Source organism: Carassius gibelio, chromosome A21, assembly GCF_023724105.1.
Source record: "Carassius gibelio isolate Cgi1373 ecotype wild population from Czech Republic chromosome A21, carGib1.2-hapl.c, whole genome shotgun sequence".
Classification (NCBI taxonomy): domain Eukaryota; kingdom Metazoa; phylum Chordata; class Actinopteri; order Cypriniformes; family Cyprinidae; genus Carassius; species Carassius gibelio.
In genome coordinates this window covers 23,355,476-23,371,676 of record NC_068391.1, presented here as the reverse complement: position 1 = coordinate 23,371,676, position 16,201 = coordinate 23,355,476, and positions in this window count along the sequence as shown.

Sequence of the window (16,201 nt, the reverse complement as noted above, 5' to 3'; positions counted from 1 at the left end):
CTGTTGGGATTCGGATTTCGTACCAAGATACTTTTTTGTAGGTATTGGTCTGTTACATGTGTGTAGCGATTTTTGTACATGTACGTAAAAAATAGCCCGAGGCGCACTCCATTGAATGTGCATATGCACTCCGTTGAAAGTTTATAGGTTGCACTATCAAGCCATTTTGCCACACCCAATGGAATATTGGCCTTCAGATCTGTTCAGGCCAGGACCCTTATCACACATGTGAAGTTTGGGCAAGATCGGACACTTTATGCCTGAGTTATAACATCTTTTATTCCCATGACGAGACATCGAACTTCGTCACGGCGCCATGGACACGCCTTTTAACAAAAACTCAAGATCTTCCCAACTAAACATCACACAGGTCTTTAGATTAAACTGACCACAAAAAAGACATTGATGTCATAAAATTTCTAGAAATAGTCTGTCACAGTGTAAAATATGTCACTTCCTGTTGACAATAGGTGGCGCTATGACTATAACTGAATATGGGCATGTAGATCTGTTCAGGTCAAGAGTCTCATCCAACATGTGAAGTTTGGGGCAGATTGGACATTGTATGTCTGAGTTACAGCAACTTCCTTTTTCATGGCGAATCATCGAAATTCGCCAGGCCGCCACGGACACGCCCTTTAACGAAAACTCAAGATCTTCGCAATTTAACATCACAAAGGCCTTTAGATTAGGCAAACCAAATTTGGTGTTGATTTGAAGAAATCTCTAGGAGGAGTTCGTTAAAATACAACACATGGAAATGACCAAAATGACACAAAATTTGCTCATAATATTAAAAATAACCGACTTACGGTTGGGTTTAGAATTTTGTAGGTATTGGTGTGTTGCATATGTGTGCCAATTTTCGTGCATGTATGTGAAACATAGCTGGAAGGCTGTTGATTTTCTTAGTATAGGTGGCGCTGTCGATCCATTTTGCCACACCCTCTTCTGAATCCTATATCAGACGAAAATTTTCACCAGGTTTGACACGTGTGCAAAGTTTCATGACTTTTTGAGCATGTTTAAGCCCTCAAAAATGCGATTCATTCGGGAGAAGAAGAAGAAGCGGAATAATAATAATTATAGAAAACAAAGCAGATACAAGAGGGCCCTCGCACCTCTGGCCCTAATTAAAGCTGCAAGCAGCGATGAATGGGCCCTTGCACACGGGCTCACCACCACCCGGAGCCCATAGGAAGAACCGTGAACGTTGGGCCATATGCAAATATTTTTGCCACATTTCCTGCTGCCAACAGGTGGCGTTATGATTATAACTGAATATCGCCATGTAAATGTCTTTAGGCCAGGACTCTTACCAAACATACAAAGTTTCAGGCAGATCAGACATCTCATGTTTAAGTTAGTATGAAATAAGTCATTCCTGTTGCCAGCAGGCTGAGCTATACTTATAATTGAATATTTGACTTTAGTTGTGTTCAGGCCAGGACTCTTATAAAACATGTGAAGTTTGGGTCAGATTGGGAATTGTATGCATGGGTTACAACAACTTCCTGTTTCATAGTATTAATAGCATCCTTTAGCACATAGTAAGTGTTGTTAGAATGTTTGAAAATATTTCTAGCATGATTAGCACACAATGGCAAATTGTATTGTGTTGCAAATGGTGCATAAAATTGTTAAACATGAAACTTCCTGTTGCCAGCAGTTGGAGCTATGACTATAACTGAATACTGGCATGCTGATGTGTTCAGTATGGGCCTCTTGTAAAACGTGTGAAGATTGGGGCAGATCGGACATAGCTAGCTTGAGTTACAACAACTTCCTTATTCAATGCCATAGTTGCATGCTTTAACACTTAGCTAAGTGTTGCTAGCATGTTTTATTATGCTTCTAGCATGTTGCCAGCCTTTTTAACCCTTTTTGACCCTTTTTTAAATTTATTCTTAGGAGTCCATAACAGTGTTAACCTTGTCACTTCCCGTTACCAGCAGGTAGCGCTATGACTATAACTGAATTTGTTCATGGGTGTTTGTCCGGAACAGGACACCTATCACACGTGTGAAGTTTGGGGAAGATCGGACATTGCTTGCCTGAGTTACAGCAACTTGCTTTTTCACTACATTATTAGCATGCTTTAGCACTAAGCTAAGTGTTGCTAGCATGTATTAGTATGTATATATTATTTTGCCAGCCTATTTAACACTTTTTGACACTTTTTAATATGTTCCTAGGAGTCTGAAACAGTGTTAACCATGTCACTTCCTGTTACCAGCAGGTGGCGCTATGACTATAACTGAATTTTTTCATGGGTTTTTGTTCAGGACAGAACACCTATCACACGTATGAAGTTTGGGGAAGATCGGACATTGCTTGCCTTAGTTACAGCAAATTCCTTTTTCACTTCCTTAGTAGAATGCTTCAACACTTAGTTAATGCTGCTAGCATGTATTAGTATGTATCTAGTATGTTGCCAGCCTATTTAACACTTGTTTCCACTTTTTAATATGTTCCTAGGAGTCTGTAATAGTGTTAACCATGTCACTTCCTGTTACCAGCAGGTGGCGCTATGACTATAACTGAATTTTTTCATGGGTTTTTGTTCAGGACAGAACACCTATCACACGTATGAAGTTTGGGGAAGATCGGACATTGCTTGCCTTAGTTACAGCAAATTCCTTTTTCACTTCCTTAGTAGAATGCTTCAACACTTAGTTAATGCTGCTAGCATGTATTAGTATGTATCTAGTATGTTGCCAGCCTATTTAACACTTGTTTCCACTTTTTAATATGTTCCTAGGAGTCTGTAATAGTGTTAACCATGTCACTTCCTGTTACCAGCAGGTGGCGCTATGATTATGACTGAATTTGGTCATGGGTGTTTGTTTGGAAAAGAACACCTATCACACAAGTGAAGTTTGGGGAAGATCGGACATTGCTTGACTGAGATACAGCAACTCCCTTTTTCACTACATTATTAACGTGCTTTAACACTTAGCTAAGTGTTGCTAGCATGTATTAGTATGTATCTAGTATTTTGCCAGCCTATTTAACACTTGATTCCACTTTTTAATATGTTCCTAGGAGTCTGTAATAGTGTTAACCATGTCACTTCCTGTTACCAGCAGGTGGCACTATTACCATAACGGAATTTGGTCATGGGTGTTTGTTCAGGACAGAACACCTATCACACGTGTAAAGTTCGGGGAAGATCGGACATTGCTTGCCTTTTTTACAGCAACTTCCTTTTTCACTGCCTTAGTAGAATGCTTTAACACTTAGCTAAGTGTTGCTAGCATCTTTCTTTATGTTTCTAGCATGCTACCAGCCTATTTAACACTTTTTGACACTTTTTAATTTGTTCCTAGGAGTCCATAACAGTGTTAACCTTGTCACTTCCTGTTACCAGCAGGTGGCACTATGACTATAACTGAATTTGGTCATGGGTGTTTTTTCAGAACAGAACACCTATCACACATGTGAAATTTGGGGAAGATCGGACATTGCTTGCCTGAGTTACAGCAACTTCCTTTTTCACTGCCTTAGTAGAATGCTTTAACACTTATCTAAGTGTTGCTAGCATGTTTTATTATGTTTCTAGCATGTTGCCAGCCTATTTAACACTTTTTGACACTTTTTAATAAACCTGATGATTACATTATTTTAAATGAGTCCACCCCCAAAGTTTACTGTTAAACATGAGCCGCGTCTAAAAGGCAAAGGGAGAGGTGTTGCTTCAATTTATAACAACGTTTTCAGGATTTCTCAGAGGGCAGGCTTCAAGTATGACTTGTTTGAAGTAATGTTGCTTCATATAACATTATTCAGAGAAACAAATGTTAATGATAAATCCCCTGTTAAGTTTGTACTGGCTACCAGGGCACCATAAAAACTTTATTAAAGAGTTTGGTGATTTTACATCCAAGTTAGTTCTGGTTGCAGATAAAGTTTTAATAGTTGGTGATTTTAATATCCATGTTGATAATGAAACAGATTCATTGGGATCAGCATTTATAGACATTCTGAACACTATTGGGGTTAAACAACACGTTTCAGAAACTACTCATTGTCGAAATCATACTCTAGATTTAATACTGTCACATGGAATTGATGTTGATAGTGTTGAAATTATGCAGAAATTATAATGATATCTCAGATCATTATTTAGTTTTGTGCAACCTTCATTTAACCAAAATTTTAATTTCTACTTCTTGTTACAAGTATGGAAGAACTAGGGCTGTCACTTTTGTGAAAAAATTATTTTCGATTTTTAAAACATAAGTGTTCATTGAATCGATTGTAAAATCGATTTTCCATGTCAAAAAAAAAAAAAGACATTTCCTTTTTCAACGCCAAATAACAGATGAACGTAAAGAGAGCGCTGGAAACACACAAGTCAGCAATATTTTTTATTTATTGGCATTAGAGCTGTAATCAGGCCTTAAAAGTTAGGCCCGACAGGACCCGAGCCCGACAAGTAAATTGATTGAAAGCTTTTTAAAATCCCGAACCCGTTTACAGTCCGACATTCAAATATGCGTGCACATACACAGCTTTTGCCTTTCGTCAAGAATGAGTAATTTATACGTTTTAACATAATTTATTCATAACTAACTTAGACTAGGCCACTTGGAAGTTGGAATAAATAAATAAAATAAAACTAGGGGTGCTCCGATCACGATCGGCCGATCATTATGCGCATCTCGTCAGTAAAGCCGGTTTTCTAATCAGCGGTTAATTCCATCAGGTGCGTGATTTCACATAGCGCAGCTGTTACTACACAGAGCCATTGTTAATAGAGAAGATGCGCAAATCACGTTAATTTTCAGCGTTTTTTGGCGCATCTTCTCAGTTACTTCTTGGAATTAACCGCTGATTAGAAAACCGGCTTTACTGACGAGATGCGCATTAACGATCGGCCGATCGTGATCGGAGCACCCCTAAATAAATCCTCTGTAACATAGTAACATCTCAGCACTCTAAATAGGCATAAGCTCATTTAGCCTATAAATAGACAAACGCACCAATAAAACAAGTCTTTTTTAACAAATTAAATTAATAAATTAATAAATTTTAAATTAAGATGGGTATTTGGCAATAACGAAATTAAGATAAAGGCTCCACCGGATTTGCTTCGCACTAGCAGCTCACATTAATAAGAATAATGCCAACATTAGCGTACATACTCTGTCCACATTATGCATTCAAGACTCAATGAATATATAGTTATCATTTGAAAAACCTTTACTCACAGAGATTAGGCTAGGTCTACATGTTTTTTGGAGGAAAATGATTGAATCCACTGTAAATATCTTCAGCGCTTTCCTGCGCTCACTGATATTGTGTCATTATTCACTCATTATTCTCATTATAAACATGGTCAAAACTTTTCCACATCTCAGCCTTTGCTTTAGTCACTGGTGCTATCAAAACGTAATCGCCAGAGGCAAGCCTCAGTTACACCTACTCGGCATCCATTTTCGCATCTTTCTCATGCTAATCAAAACACATCACATGACCACTCGTTTACCTCACAAACCGGAGCGCAAGCCCAAGCTAGGCTGCGCGAGGTGGGAGTATTACTGCCAATCTATCACCACAAAAGCCGGTCGCTGTCAGCTGGCAATGGTGGCTCCTTTTCATAACTCAGCATCTCCTGTAAGAGTATTTGCTGGTATTTTCTGTCTAGCTTTCGCAACGCATACTGCACTTTTGGAATTCTTTATTTTCTTTTTCTGCTTGTTTGTGAATTTTTAATTGTTTAATTATTTTTAAAAAAATATTATAGTGTACATATTTGGTTAAAATCGATTCCCTATTTTAAACTTTTTTTGGTTGGTCCGATCGATTGTGCAATCTATTTTTGAACGAAAAGTGACAGCCCTAGGAAGAACCATCACTTCTACCACAAAAGACTGCTTTTTAAGTTATCTTCCTGATGTATCCAAATTCCTTAGCATATCCAAAACCAAAACCAAATCCAAAACAACTTGATGATGTAACAGAAACTATGGACTCTCTCTTTTCTAGCACTTTAAATACAGTTGCTCCTTTACGCTTAAGGAAGGTTAAGGAAAACAGTTTGACACCATGCTATAATGAGCATACTCGCACCCTAAAGAGAGCAGCCCCAAAAATGCAGCGCAGCTGGAGGAAAACAAAACTAGAGGTATTTCGTATTGCTTGGCGGGAAAGTAACCTATCCTACAAAAAAGCATTAAAAACTACTAGACCCAATTACTTTTATTCTCTTTTAGAAGAAAACAGACATAACCCCAGGTATTTATTCAATACAGTGGCTAAATTAACGGAAAATAAAGCCTCAACAAGTGTTGAAATTTCCCAACATCACAGCAGTAATGACTTTATGAACTACTTTACTTCTAAAATCGATACTATTAGAGATAAAATTGCAACAACCATTCAGCCCTCAGCTACAGTATCGCATCAGACAGTGCACTATAGACCCCCTGAGGAACAGTTCCACTCATTCTCTACTATAGGAGAGGAAGAATTGTATAAACGTGTTAAATCATCTAAACCAACAACATGTATGTTAAACCCTATACCATCTAAGCTCCTTAAAAGAGGTGCTTGCAGAAGTCATAAATCCTTTTCTAACTATTATTATTTCCTCGTTGTCATTAGGATATGTCCCCAAAACCTTCAAACTGGCTGTTATTAAGCCTCTCATCAAAAAACCACAACTTGACCCCAAAGAACTAGTTAATTAAAGACCAATCTTGAATCTCCCTTTTCTGTCCATGATACTAGAAAAAGGTGGTATCCTCACAATTATATTCCTTCTTAGAGAAAAATGGTATATGTGAGGATTTCCAGTCAGGATTTAGACCGTATCATAGTACTGAGACTGCTCTCCTTAGAGTTACAAATGATCTGCTCTTATCATCTGATCTTTTGCATAGACTTGAACACTTTGTTGGCATTAATGGAAGTGCATTAGCATGGTTTAAATCGTACGTACTTAGTACAGTTCGTAGCAGTGAATGAAGATGTATCATATCGATCACAAGTGCAGTATGGAGTCCCTAAAGGCTCAGTACTAGGGCCGCTACTCTTCACGCTTTATATGTTACCCTTGGGAGATATCATCAGGAAACATGGTGTTAGCTTTCACTGTTATGCTGATGATACTCAGTTCTATATTTCTTCGCGGCCCAGTGAAACACACCAATTTGAAAAACTAATGGAATGTATAGTCGATGTATAAAACTGGATGACGAGTAATTTCTTACTGCTAAATTCTGAAAAAACAGAGGTGTTAATTATATGACCTAAAAACTCTGCTTGTAATACCTAGAACACTGTCTAAGACTTGATGGTTGCTCTGTCAATTCTTCGTCATCAGTTAGGAACCTAGGTGTGCTATTTGATCACAATCTTTCCTTAGAAAGCCACGTTTCTAGCATTTGTAAAACTGCATTTTTCCATCTCAAAAATATCTAAATTACGGCCTATGCTCTCAAAGTCAAATGCAGAAATGTTAATCCATGCATTTATGACCTCAAGGTTAGATTTATTGTAATGCTTTATTGGGTGGTTGTTCCGCACGCTTAGTAAACAAACTACAGCTAGTCCAAAATGCAGCAGCAAGAGTTCTTACTAGAACCAGGAAGTATGACCATATTAGCCCGGTCCTGTCAACACTGCACTGGCTCCCTATCAAACACCGTATAGATTTTAAAATATTGCTTATTACTTATAAAGCCCTGAATGGTTTAGCACCTCAGTATTTGAATGAGCTCCTTTTACATTATAATCCTCTATGTCCGCTACGTTCTCAAAACTCAGGCAATTTGATAATACTTAGAATATAAAAATCAACTGCGGGCAGCAGATCCTTTTCCTATTTGGTGCCTTAACTCTGGAATAACCTACCTAACATTGTTCGGGAGGCAGACACACTCTTTCAGTTTAAATCTAGATTCAGGGTTTCTGCAGGGTTTAATCTTTTTAAGACCTTTTTATGACCATTAGGATTTGAATTTATGATCTACACGAATTACGATAAATAGCTTCAGTCATTAAAATTCCTTTCAAAAGTCTTTTTTTTTTAATTATTGACTTTCATTGAAAGTAACAAGTTTTATTATTTAAAGAGCAGAGATGTATAAAGTACTAGAGACCCATACTTGAGTAAAAGTACACGTGCTCTATCAAAAAAGTGACTTGAGTAGAAGTTGAAGTGCTCTTTAAGCACCACACTTAAGTAGAAGTACTAAAGTATTCAACATTTTTGTACTTAAGTATTGCAAGTAGTTTATTTTAAAATTTACTACTCAAGTACTGAAAGTAAAAGTACAAGTATTGTGTTATGTAGTTATTAAAGAAAGTAGTTAAACGTTTGAACATATTGTTTTTACTATTTCAAATGATTAACCTAAAGGACAATCACAATTCCTTTGACAGTAACTTTTTGTAAAAAAAATAAAAATAAATAAAAAACAGATTAAAGGGTTATTTCGCCCAATTTGCAAAATTATGTCATTAATAACTTACCCTCATGTTGTTTCAAACATGTAAGACCTCCGTTTATCTTTGGAACACAGTTTAAGATATTTTAGATTTAGTCTGAGAGCTCTCAGTCCCTCCATTGAAGCTGTGTGTATGGTATACTGTCCATGTCCAGAAAGGTAAGAAAAACATCATCAAAGTAGTCCATGTGACATAAGAAGGTCAGTTAAATATAAAAATAGCAAAAACTACGACTTTATTCAGCATTGTCTTCTCTTCCGTGTCTGTTGTTAGACAGTTCAAAACAAAGCAGTTTGTGATATCCGTTTCGTGAACGAATCATTCGATGTAACCGGATCTTTTTGAAACAGTTCACCAAATCGAACTGAATCGCTTTAAACGGTTCGCATCTCCAATACGCATTAATCCACAAATGACTTAAGCTGTTAACTTTTTTTAATGTGGCTGACACTCCCTCTGAGTTAAAACAAGCCAATATCCCGGAGTAATTAATTTACCCAAACAGTACACTGACTGAACTGATGTGAAGAGAGAACTGAAGATGAACACCGAGCCGAGCAAGATAATGAACAAAAGACTGACTCGTTCACGAGTCAAGAACTGTTTACGAATTCGTGTCCGATTCGTGAACCGAGGAGCTGATGATTCAGCGTGAAGCAAACCGACACACAGCACTGGACCGAACTGATTCTTTTGGTGATTGATTCTGAACTGATTATGTGTTAATGTTATGAGCGCTGGCAAACCGAAGGCTTGCAATCATCGCCAATGACGTCATTACGTAGAGCGCAAAAGAACCGGTGAACTGTTTTCTTCAACTGGTTTATTGAATCGAACTGTCATCTCGGTTACGTATGTAACCATGGTTCCCTGAATAGGTGACGTCACCACGTATGGGAACACCTTCGGTGTGACGAATGTCTGAAGCCCTATACCATCCCGCCAATCCTATTGGCCAAATGGCGCATGGCACCACCCTACGCATGCGCACGCATGATATACCTGGGTGCCGCGCGCCATTTCGCTCAGATTTCATGACTGAAGATGAAGAACATTATCAAGGTACGGCACGGCCAGGACCGCAGCATCTCGTTCCCTATTCAGGGAACCATGGTTACATACGTAACCGAGATGTTCCCTTTCATAGGTCACTTCGATGCTGCGGTGACGTCACCACGTATGGGAACGATATACCAAAACGCCTGACGTACCTGATAACTGAGATCCGAGGAAGCATCTGCTCAAGCGGAGAGAACCCGGGAGCCAGGAGCCATCCTCACATCTAGACTGTAGGACTTGATAAAAGTGCTCGGTGAGGACCATCCTGCCGCAGCACAGATATCATCCATAGAAGATCCACTGAGAAAAGCTTGAGAAGAAGCCACAGCTCGAGTGGAATGAGCTTTAACTCCTAAGGGCGAAGCGAGTCCGCGCGCCTCATAGGCCAAAGAAATTGCCTCCACCAGCCAATGGGACATGCGCTGTTTTGTAACCGCATGGCCCTTACTTTTATGCCCAAAACAGACAAACAGCTGGTCAGATTCACGCCAAGGGGCTGTACGATCCACATAAGTCTTTAAAGCTCTCACAGGGAAAAGACTTAGATCTCCTGACCCAGCCTCAGCAGGTGAAAAAGCTTCCAGGACCACTTGCTGAAAGCGAAAGGGGTTAGATGCGACCTTAGGAACATAGTTAGGCCTGGGCCGCAGCAGCACCTTCACAGAGCCCGGTGCAAATTCCATACATGAGGGTGAAACAGAAAGAGCCTGTAAATCCCCAACTCTCTTGAGGGAGGATAAAGCCATGGGGAGAAGTGTCTTCAGTGTCAGGAATTTATCCGGTACAGTCTCCAAGGGCTCAAACGGATGCCCTGATAAACCTAGCAACACAATGGATAAATCCCATGAAGGAACTCGCACAGGGCGGAAAGGCCTCAGCCGTCGCGCACCCTGTATGAAATGAGAAACTAGTGGATGACGCCCCACAGAGCCTATGTATTCGTGGTAAGCTGAAATGGCTGCCACGTAAACCTTTAAAGTGGCTGGTGTTACGCCATCTGAAAAACGGTCCTGGAGGAACTCCAGCACTGAAGCCACTGGGCAGTAAACTGGATCCACATTACGATTGCCACACCAGGCTGTGAACAGTCTCCACTTGAAAGCATATAAGCGTCTCGTAGAAGCTTCTCTAGAATTTAATATAGTCTCAGTGGTTTCAACAGAAAGACCGGGACATACTAACGCACTCCGCTCAGTGGCCACGCCCACAGTTTCCACAGATCTGGCCTCGGGTGCCAAATCAGTCCCTGTGCTTGTGATAATAAATCTTGTCTGAGGGGAATCTCCCACGGAGAGCCCGCTAGCAGACTGATCAGATCCGCAAACCACGGCTGCGTGTGCCATCGCGGAGCCACCAGCAGCAGCTGTTCCACTCTGTCCCGCCGTATTCTGCATAATACCGCTGGGATCAAACGAATCGGAGGAAAAGCATACAGACTGGTCCTGGGCCAGCTGTGAGCTAATGCATCCACACCCAGGGGCGATGGGGGGCATAGGGAGAACCATAGCGGGCAATGCGTAGTCATGTTCGACGCAAATAAATCCACTTTCGCTTTGCCGAATATCCGCCATAAAAGATTCACCGTCTGGGGGTGTAATCTCCATTCGCCCTGTTCCAGAGCCTGTGTGGATAGCAAGTCTGCTCCGAAATTCAATCGTCCGGGGACATGAATGGCCCGGATCGACAGAAATTTGTCCCGAGACCAAAGAAGAACATGCCTCGCCAGCCTGCACAGGGGGCGAGAGTGTAATCCTCCTTGATGGTTCAGGTATGACACAACCGCTGTGTTGTCCGATCTGAGCAGCACATGACGGCCGATCAGCAGATCCGTGAAATACTGGAGAGCCAGAAAAACTGCCAGTAATTCCAGTCTGTTTATGTGCCAGCCGCGCTGAGCCGCTGTCCACACTCCGTGGGCTGGGCGCCCTTGACAAACAGCTCCCCAACCAGTCAAAGACGCGTCCGTCGTGACAGTCTCTCGGAAAGCATAAATTCCCAGCCGAACTCCTGTCAGGAGAAATTCGGTTGACATCCATAATTTTAGCGACATCACACACCGCCGTGTCACCGAAATCGTTCGATGCGGAAGACAACGGGGTGAAATATTCCGCCTTTTCGTCCACCACTGAAAGGGGCGCATGTGAAGCAATCCCAGACGAATCACGGGGGATGCTGCTGCCATTAGACCTAAGAGCCTGAGGCACAATCTCACTGTCACCGTGCGACCCGCTTTGAAGTGCCGCACGCATGACGCAATCGACTGAGCGCGCGGGAGAGAAAGCTTCGCTGTCATCGCGCGAGAATCCAAATCTATTCCCAGGGAGGTTATCCGTTGAGAGGGAATTAAAACACTTTTCTTGAAATTTGTGCGTAAGCCCAGGCTGTTTAAATGATTCAGCACAAGATCTCAGTGAGAGTGTGCCTGAGTCTGCGATTGCGCTAGCACCAGCCAATCGTCCAAATAATTCAAAACACGAACGCCCTGGAGCCGCAACGGGGCCAGAGCTGCGTCCATGCATTTGGAGAAAGTACGGGGCGCTAAAGCCAAGCCAAAGGGAAGAACGCGGTACTGATATGCTTTGCCCTCTAAAGCGAATCTGAGGAACTTCCTGTGTCTCTTGCCGATCTGAATATGGAAATACGCATCCTTCAGATCGATCGTAATAAACCAATCGTTTGGTCGGATCTGAGACAGAATAGACTTTACAGTCAACATCTTGAATTTGCTCGGCCTGAGTGCAAGATTCAGACGGCGTAAATCCAGAATGGGCCGTAATCCGCCGTCTTTTTTCGGTACCACGAAATAACGGCTGTAAAAACCTGCCTCCATCTGAGAGGGGTGTACTTCTTCTATAGACCCTTTGCTCAGCAGAGTTGACATTTCCTGTCGCAGCACCGCCATTTCCGTAGACTTCACCGTAGTGGAAAGAATTCCGCAGAAAGGAGGCGGGCCTTTTCGAAACTGAATGGTGTATCCGTGACAAATTGTGCGTAACACCCATTGAGAAATGTCGGGCAGGCGTTCCCACGCGGTCCGAAACAATATTAGCGGTTTCAAAACTTCCGCTCCCTGCAACGCTGTCATACGCGTTAAAACGTCCGGACACGAAAAACCTGTGGTGTTCGTGCACAAGGGAAGCGTATACACAAGAGTCATTGCGTCCCGTTGAGTATAATCCTGAAACGTGTTCACGGCAGGAATTAGGCCAACAGATTGAACATCGGGCTCTGCCGCTAGCGAAAAAGCGGCGGCTGCGCGAGCCGTCATAAACGGGCCGTTTGTGTAGGGTCCCTGAGTCGCCCCTCGAATTCCGAAAGCAGGATTGCGTCTGAGGGAGCGTCTGACATTACAGCTCGATCCAATGCTGCTCGAGGCGCTGTTTGCGGCGAGACAGTCAATGTTTGAGCATGGGGACTGCAATGAGAGTGTAGGATGCGCGAAAGCGGTCCGACAGCGCTCTCTAGCGGAGGGCACAGTCCCTGGCAAGCAGCAAAATGATCAGGAGCTGCTATTCGGTACCCGAGAACGAGAGGCCTTTGCCGTTGAGGTCAGGTTCAGTCTTTTCCGTTGACGCTGGTGAGCCGGAGGAAAAACCCTAGCGCCCCAATCCTTACGAGGAGGCGCCATAGGTGAGGGCTCCTCTCGAGAGGCTGCTCGCTGGCGGTGAGAGGAGGTTGAGCGAGAACGCGCGGGCGCTTGCCGGCGTTCAACCTCCCTGGGTCTGCGGGGAATCAGCTGGCGGAAAGCGGCTGATTGCTGTTTCGCTGCCCTGAACTCTACCACTACCGACGTGACAGCCTCACCGAACAACCCATCCCTGGAGACAGGGGCATCCATGAGGAAAGATTTGTCCTTTTCCTTAATATCGGTGAGATTAAGCCAGAGGTGGCGCTCAACCGAAATCAAACCGGCCATAGAACGGCCCACTGCACGAGCGGTATGTTTGGTAGCACATAGCGCCAAATCCGTTGCTCTACGCAGTTCTTTTACTGCCTCCGGCGTGATGCCCTCACCTTCGTCAAGTTCCTTCAATAGCTCCGCTTGGTAGGCCTGAAGGACCTCCATAGAGTGGAGTGAAGCAGCCGCTTGACCAGCCGCCATGTAGGATTTACCCACCAAACTAGACGTGACTCGATACGCCTTTGAAGGAAGAAGGGGGCGAGACTTCCATGCCGCGGCCGAATTAGGCGCAAGGTGTTCGGCGAGAGTCTCTTCCACCGGGGGCATTATTGTGTAGCCATGGTTCGCCATATCAGAAACGGTGGCGAAATCCGTGGCCGCAGCATTAGTGATCCGCGCCGAAACGGCTGTTTCCAGGACCTCGAAACCTCCTGGTGGAGGTCCGGGAAAATAGGTAAAGGCCTCCGGGGCTGTGTAGGTGTCCGACTAGTTAAAAAACGGTCGTCCAGCTTAGAAGAAGGTTGGGCCTCGGCCTTGTCAACCTCCCAGTCTAGCCCCAATTTACCCACCGCACGAGAAACCACGTCCAACAGCTCACTGTAGGAGGGGGAAACACGCCTCTCCTGTCCGCTAGGAGGGAGAGGGCTAGTGTCGGTCGCGAAGTCCTCAGACCCCGAGGCCGCGGTGGATAAAACGTCGTCATCATAGCGTCCACAACCGAAGGAGATGGCGGCGCATGCCTCCGGTGTGGGGTGTAAATCCTCATTAGAGAAGACGACAGGCTCAGTATAACTTTTATTCTTCAGCAGGGTAGGGGAGAGCGAGCGATGTGGAGAATATTCCAGCGCTTCGCTGTCCACGAAATCCATGTCGCACGTGTCACCCCAGGCCCTTGCCTCGTGCGGTGCCTCGGCAGTCGCAGAGGTGTCATGACGGGGGTTAGACTCGAGGGCGACATCGGAGAATACTTCCACCCTAGAGCGCAGTACTCTGAGCCGCAGGCCATCACAATGGGGACAGGAAGAAAGGCCGCTAAGCGCCGCCTGTGCGTGATGTAAACCAAGACACACTACGCACCTGTCATGAGTGTCCCCCGCCGTGATGTACCTGGTACATGGCTCCTTACATTTACGAAAACTCATCGCGTCCGCGAAGAGGAGTTAACACTGCTCGAAGAGATCGCTGGAGAATGCGAGATGATAGGGCACAGATGATTCGCTATTCCTGAAGGAATGAAATCTGAGCGAAATGGCGCGCGGCACCCAGGTATATCATGCGTGCGCATGCATAGGGTGGTGCCATGCGCCATTTGGCCAATAGGATTGGCGGGATGGTATAGGGCTTCAGACATTCGTCACACCGAAGGTGTTCCCATACGTGGTGACGTCACCGCAGCATCGAAGTGACCTATGAAAGGGAACAGAAAGAACTACTGGTGATCTGGAAACCGATGCAACCGGTTCTTGACTCGTGAACGAGTCATTATCTGGCTCGGCTCGGTGTTCATCTCTCTCTTCACAGCAGTTCAGTCAGCACGCGCAGTCTTCTTAATCGCTTGATTCGCTCAATAATGTGCCAGCTTCATCAAACCTGCCATCTACAGTTCTGGCAGTGGTAATGTGGGTAACGAGTAACGATGCAGCACATAACAAAAATAACGGAGTAAAAGTATTAAACTCATCGAAAATATGTACTGAAGTAAAAGTGGAAGTAGGGGAAAAAAATAATACTCTAGTAAAGTACAGATACCGCCTTTTAGTACTTAAGTACAGTAGTGAAGTAGTTCTACTTCGTTACTATACATCTCTGTTAAAGAGTTATTCTATTATTTCTTAAGATTAAGAAACTGAAGCCTTCGCCTTCTTTTTCTTGAGTATCAAGAACACAGGAACACTTAACAAGTGTAACATTGTAAAGTAACAATTATTTTATGGCATTATTTTCCAAAATAACAAGTGTTATTGGTGTTTAGTCACAGTATTAAACACCCACTGGGGTAGCTGGGGTCAACGGGGCCCCGGTGAAGGTTGAACCAGTGGGCCCTGTTTGAAATTGTTTAATTTGGATGTTCGTTCATTTTTATTTATTTTTGCTATTTATACATGTTTAAGTTTTTTTCAAGTTTGCAGGTGTCAAGGTACAGAAACCGAATAATTAAATGTAAAATAGCACTGGATAGTCTTTAATGTAAAAATGAAATATACAATCAAATCAGACACCTTGAACATTTCTCCTTTATTACTTTATTTGCTATTGCTTCTAAAATGGTTATAAAATATGACAAGAACTTAGAGTTAAACTCTGTCAGAACAAATTTGTCTTGATAATGTCATAACTTTGATAGAAATCTACATAATCAACCAAAACTACAGACAACTGTTATTATGACAATATTTATACAACTATCAATACTTTGTTGATCAATTACCAAGCAATGCTTCATTTTGTTCAGACTGTGGTGTGAAAAGCTTTCATTAGCAATTCAGAAAAAAAAAAACACATAAGCAATGCATGGTGCTTTATAAGGTGCTGAATATTTTTTGTTCCCAATTTTATATATAGATAGATAGATAAAACATTTATATCTATCTATTTCACTAATAGTTCACTGCATGAAGATTATTTGGGTATAATATGTCACAGTTTGCTTATACTCACTTACATAAATGTATTAGTGTCCTTTACCTACTAATAAAATATGTATATCAAAAGCTATATCTGGAGTCTGGATAATTTTTGGTTTGACTGTGCATAAGTTCTTGTTAAAACTACAAAGTAATGAAG